General features: G+C 38.2%; 1 protein-coding gene across 1 annotated transcript in view; it reads right to left on the bottom strand.

Moving 5' to 3' along the window:
- Positions 1-318: 318 nt before the first annotated feature.
- tsnare1 (T-SNARE Domain Containing 1) overlaps positions 319-11,270 on the bottom strand; it is a 240,590-nt gene continuing 229,638 nt past the window's right edge. Inside the window, exon 12 of the mRNA XM_067448267.1 lies at positions 319-352. The gene's annotated coding sequence lies outside the window, so the exon portion shown is untranslated. The remainder of the gene's footprint in view (positions 353-11,270) is intronic.

Below are 11,270 nucleotides of genomic sequence, written 5' to 3'. Positions count from 1 at the left end.
CTGACTGCATTGTGCCTGCAAAGTGTAAAGTTTGTTTTCAAGTTGTTTTTTAGGGGTTGGGCTTGCCCCCTTAGTTCCAGTAAAGGGAACTCTTAATGCTTCAGCATACCAAGACATGTTGGACAATTTCATGTTCACAACTTTGTGGGAACAGTTTGGGGATGACCTCTTCCTGTTCCAACATGACTGCACACCAGTGCACAAAGTAAGGTGCATAAAGATGTGGATGAGTGTGTTTGGTGTGGAGGAACTTGACTGACCTGCACGGAGTCCTGACCTCAACCTGATAGAACACCTTGGAGATGAATTAGAGCAGAGTCTGCGAGCCAGGCCTTCTCATCCACATCAGTGCCTAAAACCCATAAACACACTCCTAAACTTGAGGAAAGCTATCTGAGAAGAGTTGTTATAGCTGCAAAGGGTGGGCCAAATCCATATTAAACCCTATGGATTAAGAATGGGATGTCATTAAAGTTCATGTGCATGTAAAGGCAGGTGTCCAAAAACTTTTGACAATATATTGTATATTAATATTCAACAAGCATTTTCTACTCCGTTTTGGTCTATAAAGTGGGCCGTGTGAATCCTGAGTTCTGCACGATCTTCATTAGTTTATTCTTTGTTGTCTGACTTCTTTTCCCCCTCCATTTGAGATGTGTTCATTATGCAAACAGAAGGGCTATTCCGAAATGAACTAAGTACTGTGTTTCAAAAGGGTTGATTAGAACATTAATTGTTCATATGGTGCTTTCACTTTTTAAAAGCCTAATTTTTTTTTGTTAATTATGTGCAGTTGTATAACAGACTGTTTTAATAAACCGGGCCTCTAGATTGGAAATAAGGTCGGTGTTGCAGCGTAATTAGAGAGAAAATAATCCGGCTGCTCATTTGTATGGAAATGATCACCCATCACCCTGCAGGAACATATACAGCAAATGATCTGATAGGGCTTCGCTTAATAAGAGGGTGGAATGTGATTAAAGTTTACACATAATCTCCACATATCATGAATCCAATGAGGCTTCAAATTCATACATGCAAGGACGCTCAGACTTTTGTCTCTGCTCAGTGTGGATGTCCACAGTTCGGTCCAGAATTTTAAACACTTAACCTTTTGTCTTCATAATAGGATTATGTGTTCTGAATTTGTGTCCAGCACTCCCAAAATAGTGTCTATTATATTTTATTCTATTGATTTAAGCCTTGTTTTCAAATAAGGCTTTAGAAACCCAGTCAAGAGAATGTCGCTTGATTTTCAATCCAAAGGTTCAGCGAGCTAGGAGCTTAAGATAAGTTTTAGGGTAACTGCCAAAGTTCTCCGTCTTCACGGGGGAGCACCTGTCCTTGATAGTAGCATTCTTTGACTCAATGGATTTTTTTTTGAACAGTCAAGAGCAAAACTTGCAGGATGGTAAAGTCTGCAGGCCTGAATCTAAAGAGCTAGTGAAAACTCAAGTAGCCAAGGTACACATGCTCACACACACAGGACAAATTGAGGAGAGCTCTTGGTATTTCTGAGCACAATCCTGGCGTGTTGTATCATAATGAAATACGACAAGAGATTTATTCCCAGGACTAATTATTTGTTTGGAGGTAATTTGTTATGATGAGAATGCAGAGACACTGCCTTTGTTTTGTAATTAAATAACACACGAATAATGAATTGGTCAGATCCTCTGCAGCAGCTGTTTTGGTTTTTGTAATGTAACTCATCTAAATGAAACAACTTCACTCATTTAGAGAAAGACACACACACACACACACACACACACACACACACACACACACACACACGCACATGTCGTGTTTTCATGTTTAATGGGGACTTTCCATAGGCGTAATGGATTTCATACTGTACAAACTGGACATCCTATCCCCCTACACTGCCCCTGCCCCTAAACCTACCCATCACAGGAAACATTCTGCATTTTTACTTTCTCAAAAAAACTCCTTCTGTGTGATTTAGAAGATGTTTTCCTCATGGGGACCTAAAAATGTCCCCACAAGGACAAGGATTTCGGATATTGCCATCTTTGTGGGGACATTTTGTCCCCATAACGTAGGGATTACCAGGTCACACATACTCACACACACACACACACACACACACACACACACACACACACACACACACACACACACACACACACACACACACACACACACACACACACACACACAGAGGGGGGGGGGGGCAGTATTTTCAAGAGATTATGTCAAAAGGCAACTAGGTCATTTCTTGCTTTGTCCTAGTTTCACATAACACGTTATTCGACTTTTTGAGTTATTTTTATTTGTACATTAATAAAGTAATTCATTTATATATGAATTATAACAAATCAAATGGTCATGGTGGATACAGAATATGGATGTGCTCATAAAGAGCTGTTATAAAGTCATACATTAATATATATCTTTATGCTGCAGATGCCTGATGCTATTATTCCAAAACACATTTTTAAACAATAGGGCTTTTAAAGCTCCACGTTAATTAATGACCCTGTTTAATTAAGTCAAGATTGAGTGTATGGGAATTCATTTCCCTTGTGTTATAAAATGATAAACTGATTTATTTAGCATTTGGTGCATGGGAAAATATTTCAATTAGCGTTGTAATGTTAGTTCTTGTAATGACACCTTTATTAGTTGTCAAGTGTATTATTTATTTAATATAAATAAAATTTTGTGGAGTTAAAAAATCTGTGATCACTTTGAAAAGTATCATGGTTCCACAAAAAAACAGCAAAATTAATTTTCAATATTGATGATACTAATAAGAAATGTTTCCTAAATCAGCATATCAGAATGATTTCTGAAGGATTATGTGATTATGTTAAGATGCAGAAAATATGGCTTTGCAGCACAGGAATAAATTACATCATAAAATATATTGAAATAGAAAATTATTTTCAAAATATTCTTGTTTTTTGATCAAATAAAATCAGCCTGGATGAGCATAAGACTCCTCTCAGAAACATGACACCGACACAACATCTTTGACCGAGAAATATAGTAGTGTGTGTGATATATAGTAGTACAGTAGTGTGAGTGAGAGTTTTATATGTGTTTGTCTCTGTTTGTTAAATACTACAACCTTTAAATGACTCATTTCTGTTGGGTTGGCAAAGCCTGCATATCCCATTTCTACAAGGAGGCTGTGGGTATTCAAAGAAATTATAGCATCTTATCTGTAGACTACATTAGGTGCTTTATGGTAATGGCTTAAGGTATTAGTCTTCAGCGAGCCTGCGCGCGTCTGCTGGCTGAATTGATGTAAAGCTCTATTAAAATAGATGGCAATATTTTCAGGGATGCGAGGGTCACTCTGTTTTGCAGGACAGGCTCGGTTATTCCCGGGGGATGTTGACTTATGCCTGGCTGACTGGTAATTAGGCCAGGTAATAGCTTGCATTGATGAAGACCGTGTGCGGGAGTCACAAGAGAAAGAGCTTATAATTGAGTGGTCAGCCCGGGACTACCGTCAGCTAACAGCAATGAAGTGCGCTGATCAACTAAAAACGTGCTGTAGCATTCTACAGTGGATAGATGACACACACACACACACACACACACACGCACGCACACGCACACACACACACGTTTGTTTTTGTGACATATGGGGACATTCCATAGGCGTAATGGTTTTTATATACTGTATAACCGTATTTTCTATCCCCTTACACTGCCCCTGCCCCTAAACCTACCCATCACAGGAAACATTCTGCATTTTTACTTTCTAAAAAAACCTCATCCTGTATGATTTATAAGCATTTTGAAAAGTGGGGACATGGTCAATGTCCTCATATTTCACACTCTCCTTGTAATAACTGTGTCATACCCATGTCATTATACACATTTGTGTCCTCATATGTCACAAACACACACACACACACACACACACACACACACACACACACACACACACACACACACACACACACACACACACACACACACACACAAGTTCTAATTTCCTGCACATGAGGGGGCATTTAACACAACTAAAATCACCTATTAATTCAAAACAATATTATATGACCCTAAAAGGATTTGTATATTTCTAAAGTTGTTCATATATAAAATGCTTATATTTTAGATGCTGCCAGTATGTCTTCAGTGTCTATGCAAATTAACATATGCAAATGTACTGTATGTTTTTTTAAAATCGCACTTTAAATAGCTACGATTACTAATGTGATTATTGTGGTTTTTCAGTCTTATTCAAAAGAATGACGGACATTTGAAGACAAAACAAATGGAAGATGATCAAAAAAACAGCCCTTCTAGTTATGCCCGAAAGAAACATCCCTGCCTTGTAAGTAGGTACGGATTGGAGATGCATTGTAATTCTATTCATATACTGTATATATCTATATACGGTGAACAGACTCTAATAAGTTGTATCTCTGTCAGCGTCTGACTTTTAATTGCTTAATGAGGGCCAAGGATCACGATAACTGAACTCTCATTTCATGCCTGCTGGAAAGCGTTTGCTAATACTGGCACTGTCTTCGTTAGTCTTGGCTCAGAAGCTAAAAGGGGACAACTTCTGACCTCTTGAGAATTGGACGTTATCAGACACAAATTGATGTTTGGTTCTACATCTGTCTCCAGCCTCTAGCTCAGCTTTAGTTCTTTGATCATTTTTCAAAGCACACACTGCAAAAAGCTTTTATTTCTCAGTCTTTTACAGAGAGGGATGCTTTCAGAGATGAGCCCTATTCATGTTGTCTTGTTAAGCACTCTAATGAATACACCACTAGTGAGTGTCTATATGTGAGGTCATCACTCATTTCAGTTATTGTAGCACCAAAGGAGAAAAAAAGAAGAAGCAAAGATCCAATTTTATCAGCAATTATTTACCCACCCTCATGTCGTTCCAAAACTATATGACTTCCAATTTATTTCTGTGCTATATATATGTGTGTGTGTGTGTGTGTGTGTGTGTGTGTGTGTGTGTGTGTGTGTGTGTGTGTGTGTGTGTGTGTGTGTGTGTGTGTGTGTGTGTGTATAAAATTTTGTTGTCCATACAATGCAAGCTGTGCGGTCAAATTAAATAAGTTTGGTTTGGAACATATGAGGATACACAAATGGCTACAGAATAAAAATTGAGGGTGAACAATCCTTTTAAACCTGACCACATCTGCTTTAGTATTAAAACTGAAAACCTCCCAAAATATGCAGTTCTTAATACTCTTTCATGACTTTCGCTTGTTTTATAATTTCCCCTATTGTACAGTACTCATAATGAAATTCACATTCAGACATAAGAGTGTCAGTCTTTGGGAAGCGAGTAATGTTTCATTGTTTAAATGTTCCTAGTAAATTAACTCTTTGAGTTAATGTCAATGACAGTCTGGAAATGGCTCTGGTTTGGAAAGAAATAGTAAAGGGAATAAGTGTCACTTGTTTTGTCCGAGTTTATAATTAATACGACTATTTAAATGGCACAAGAACAGTAAAATAATGTGATAATATACAGTCATGTGAAAAAGAAAAGACACCCTATTGAATTCTGTGGTTTTATGTATCAGAACATAATTGGAAATCATCTTGTCCTTAAAATTAGGTAAATGCTACCGCAGGTAAACAATAACACATGACATATTACACTGTGTCATCATTTATTTAACACAAACTGGCCCAAATGGAATAGCTTATGGTGTGGGGTTGTTTTTCAGGGGATAGGCTTGGCTCCATAGTTCCAGTGAAAGGAACTCTTAATGCTTCAGCATACCAATACATTTCAGAAAATTTCATGCTCCCAACTTTGCGGGAACAGTTTAGGGATGGCCCCTTCCTGTTCCAACATGACTGCGCACCAGTGCACAAAATAAGGTCCATAAAGACATGAATGAGTGTGTTTGGTGTGGAGGAACTTGTCTGACCTGCACGGAGTCCTGACCTCAACCTGATAGAAAACCTTGGAGATGAATTAGAGCGGAGTCTGCGAGCCAGGCCTTCTCGTCCAACATCAGTGCCTGACCTCACAAATGTGCTTCTAGAAGAATGGTCAAAAAATATCCTAAACCTTGTGGAAAGCTTTCCCAGAAGAGTTGTAAAATCATATGTCCAAAAACTTTTACCAATATAATGTAGGCTAACTTAAATGTGGTTCCACATGAATCAATTAAGGGTGTTTTCACACCTGAAAGTCCGCACCAAGGTCCGAACCAAAGTTTGTGTTTGGACATTTGGTTCTTTTTGGTTTGCTTTCACATTGCAGTTATGTCAGCGCACCAAAGAACTTTACATGACGCACTGGCGTCCTGTCGTTATTATCTATGTGGGCTGCATCTTAACATTGATTGGTTTGTTAGCGGATGTGCGTCTGAAGTCAGTGTGTTGTCAATTCAGCGGGTAACTTTAACAAGAATGAATGAACAAATGCATCGTTGCCAATACTCTTAATATTATGGGATTACTATCTGCAGCGCCAACTATACTCGAGGCAAATTCACCAAATGAACGTCCTCGTTGTGCAAACATTTTATCGGCACCGATGGGAAAGGAGGAGCTCCTAGAAGATAGGCTTTTTAGCCAAACAATGGATTTTATTTTATAGTTATGTTTAAATAATATAATGTTATTTTTAAATTTCATCTAGGCTATATTGATTATGAAACGTGCACAGATGTGCAATATATGTCAAAGACATCGAGTCAGAAATGATTTTGACCACTTCATTAAGATTTGTTTTGTAGAAAGCTTTGTATTTTGTATCTTAATTTTAATAAATGTTTCATAATTTGCCTGAATTTAATAAATAAGCTTAAATAAATAATGTAGCTGACATTCCGTGACGGAGTGATCATTTGCGTTGCACATGAACTGGAGCGGTCTCATAAATAAACTGAAACTCAGCATACAGGCTACTTCTCACAGACATTAGAAATATATATACAGTCTTGTTCAAAATAATAGCAGTACAATGTGACTAACCAGAATAATCAAGGTTTTTAGTATATTTTTTATTGCTACGTGGCAAACAAGTTACCAGTAGGTTCAGTAGATTCTCAGAAAACAAATGAGACCCAGCATTCATGATATGCACGCTCTTAAGGCTGTGCAATTGGGCAATTAGTTGAAAGGGGTGTGTTCAAAAAAATAGCAGTGTGGCATTCAATCACTGAGGTCATCAATTTTGTGAAGAAACAGGTGTGAATCAGGTGGCCCCTATTTAAGGATGAAGCCAACACTTGTTGAACATGCATTTGAAAGCTGAGGAAAATGGGTCGTTCAAGACATTGTTCAGAAGAACAGCGTACTTTGATTAAAAAGTTGATTAGAGAGGGGAAAACCTATAAAGAGGTGCAAAAAATGATAGGCTGTTCAGCTAAAATGATCTCCAATGCCTTAAAATGGAGAGCAAAACCAGAGAGACGTGGAAGAAAACGGAAGACAACCATCAAAATGGATAGAAGAATAACCAGAATGGCAAAGGCTCAGCCAATGATCACCTCCAGGATGATCAAAGACAGTCTGGAGTTACCTGCAAGTACTGTGACAGTTAGAAGACGTCTGTGTGAAGCTAATCTATTTTCAAGAATCCCTCGCAAAGTCCCTCTGTTAAAAAAAGGCATGTGCAGAAGAGGTTACAATTTGCCAAAGAACACATCAACTGGCCTAAAGAGAAATGGAGGAACATTTTGTGGACTGATGAGAGTAAAATTGTTCTTTTTGGGTCCAAGGGCCACGGGCAGTTTGTGAGACGACCCCCAAACTCTGAATTCAAGCCACAGTACACAGTGAAGACAGTGAAGCATGGAGGTGTAAGCATCATGATATGGGCATGTTTCTCCCACTATGGTGTTGGGCCTATTTATCGCATACCAGGGATCATGGATCAGTTTGCATATGTTAAAATACTTGAAGAGGTCACGTTGCCCTATGCTGAAGAGGACATGCCCTTGAAACGGTTGTTTCAACAAGACAATGACCCAAAACACACTAGTAAACGGGCAAAGTCTTGGTTCCAAACCAACAAAATTAATGTTATGGAGTGGCCAGCCCAATCTCCAGACCTTAATCCAATTGAGAACTTGTGGGGTGATATCAAAAATGCTGTTTCTGAAGCAAAACCAAGAAATATGAATGAATTGTGGAATGTTGTTAAAGAATCATGGAGTGGAATAACAGCTGAGAGGTGCCACAAGTTGGTTGACTCCATGCCACACAGATGTCAAGCAGTTTTAAAAAACTGTGGTCATACAACTAAATATTAGTTTAGTGATTCACAGGATTGCTAAATCCCAGGAAAAAAAAAATGTTTGTACAAAATAGTTTTGAGTTTGTACAGTCAAAGGTAGACACTGCTATTTTTTTGAACACACCCCTTTCAACTAATTGCCCAATTGCACAGCCTTAAGAGCGTGCATATCATGAATGCTCGGTCTTGTTTGTTTTCTGACAATCTACTGAACCTACTGGTAACTTGTTTGCCACGTAGCAATAAAAAATATACTAAAAACCTTGATTATTCTGGTTAGTCACATTGTACTGCTATTATTTTGAACAAGACTGTATATATATAGGCTATATAGTTAAGCAGAGCACGCTGTTCACGCGAGCTGACATGACTACACAAGCGGTTCTGTTTAAAATGCTGTGGCTCCATCACTGCATGTGCTGTGAGTTTAATCTGTGTTTTTTCACTAATCCTACACCAGAACTTACTGTAAATGGTCTGAAAGTCCGAACTATACAGAAAATGCTTTCACACAAGAAACGAACTGAACCTTTGTTCTATTTGGTCCAGACCGAGACTACCTCTTTTCGTCTGACCAAATTTCGTCTGTTTGGTCCGAGGGAGGTTTCACACCTGTAATTTTGGTCGTACCAAACTGAAAAGTCCGAAAATCCGAACCAAACAAGGTAGGTGTGAAAGCACCCTAAGTTAAACAAACATAATTTGTACATGTAACTTCAACATAACGCTATGAATACATATGAAGTTATCCAATTAAGTAGTTTCAAATTGAGTTTTACATGGCTCTCTGACATGATTCAGGCATTCAATATAATATATTCTTTCATCCACTTCAGTTTCATATATTTTAATGTTACACAACTGAATAATAATGCTGCGCTAGCTATAGTTAAACTTTAAGCTAGCAATAACAAATTAGCATCATAAAAGTGAAGCATTATAAGCAGTTTTGACATGTATCAATCCACACCCTAAGCAAATGCTACACTCTTCTCCAAAATGGTAACCCATTGTAATTTAAATTGTTCTATTAGTTCCAGTGTAATTGAATATTAAACACAGGAATGTTGTTGACCCAGGAACACAACAAACTTTGCAAAATCAGGAGTTGCCAAATATTTATTGCTAATTAATTAAATGACTGCTAAAATAACATTTCAGATGTCTCCCATGTTTAATGACAACAGTTATGCACAAGAGTAATAGCAACCTCCATCACAACATCAGTGCTCACCCTGTCAATAATTCCCTGTCCAGTTTTTCCTTTTTTGAAAATGATCACACATGAAATGCTCTTTACAATCATACAAACTCTCAAAGTAACTAGAATGGTCGAGACCACTGAGGAAAAAGAGGCTGCCTGCCAACTGAGAGATTTAAAGCGCAGCAATAGCAGAAAGCTTCAGAAGTATGCCTGGCTATTGTCAGAAAGTAATTCCATTTCATGAATAAGCGCTTGACTGCATACAGTGACAGCCTAGTCTTCAGCCTGTCTCTCTTGGCATCTCTGCCCGCGCCAAACACTGACAGAATGTCATTTTAATGTTTGCAAATTCCAGGGTGAGAGCGGTACATTCTTCTCTTCCTCTTTTCAACTTGCGCCACACCGAAGGATGTTCTAAATAAACGTAAATAGGAAAAAGGGAATTGATTGACATGCTCCATCTTATCTAATTGAATGTGTACTACATAAAAGCATTGTGAGTTTGAGTGAGGGCCCTTATTTTGATGCAAAGGAAAACCAAGGGGCTGAAAGGGTACATAAACCCTGATGAAAGAATCTAGGTGGTGAAATGGTGGTCAAGATGGATTTACTATAGCTTAGCCAAGGTCCTCAACCAGTCCAGAACTCAACAGCAAGTATTTTTTCCGCCTGCTGTCCAAATGATTTTTCTCTGGAAATATTTTCACTGGCTCAACCGCAAAAAGACACGTTTTTAAAGCTGCAGTTCGTAAGTTTCGCCTCTTTGTTGCCATCTCAGTTTGAAACCTGCAATTGCAGCTATTTGCAGAATTATTGTCTTTATATGGGTTGATGGCACAGATCCTCAGCACGGATGAACCTAATGGTTTGAGGAGTTCACAGAGTCTTGGTAGTATGACCAAAATAAGAATTTTGCCTGCAAAATTTCATCTGACCAAGTATTTTTTTCTGATCAACTGAGAAAAAAGCATTACAATAAATAGCGCTACCAATGATGATTAAATCTAACGTTTGCTTTGCTCATATCACATAAAACCATATGGTAATGATTATTATTCTTATACTTTGTTCTCAAATTGTTAATGTTCACAATAGGGATGTCCCGATCTGATCACGCGATCGGAAATCGGGCCCGATCACGTGATTTCAGACTCGATCGGAATCTGACGTTACCTCCCGATCAGGACTCAGATATATATATGTATATTGTCATAATTGTTTTTTTAACACATCGATATTTATGCGGTGACACAGAGTTAGACCCTTTTAACTCCACTCAGAAACAGCAACGCGTGTGGCATAACGTCACTTTTTGTTGTACACTACTGGTTTAAAGCAAGCCTGTAGCAGCCCTCTTAGAAACTGAAGCCTCCACGCCTCGATCGCCCCCAGGTGGCCGGTCCCAGTACAGTTGCACCTCTGTGTTTTCGAATGGACGCGAAGCAAACTAAACAATCAAATCACACTTCAAATTTTTCCCCCAAAGTTAGTTTATGTCAGTTATCACCACGATGATTTCATTTCAAGTGTTCGTTTTTTAATTGAGTTTAGTTTTAGTTTGTTATTTGATTCTATAAAAACAAGGGGTGTGACGTCATCAATGACAGCTGAGATCGACGTTTTCTCTGAGTGAAGTTGTCAATGAGGCACTAACAGACTTTTTTGGGGATTTTTGGGAGCAGATTGGAGCTTTAGCTTTAATTTCTACATTTCCATAACTGTTTATTTCACACCAACATAATTAATTGTTCCGCATCTGTGGAACAATTAATTTATTCTTTTTTTTATGTATTATAGAAGTATCGGATCAGGACTCAAATACAGATACTCAAAATCCAATGACTAGGACTCGGACTC

Source organism: Pseudorasbora parva, chromosome 7 (genome assembly GCF_024679245.1).
Source record: "Pseudorasbora parva isolate DD20220531a chromosome 7, ASM2467924v1, whole genome shotgun sequence".
Classification (NCBI taxonomy): Eukaryota; Metazoa; Chordata; class Actinopteri; order Cypriniformes; family Gobionidae; genus Pseudorasbora; species Pseudorasbora parva.
The sequence above is the reverse complement of the archived record's forward strand: the minus strand, read 5'-3'. Positions and strand labels throughout refer to the sequence as shown.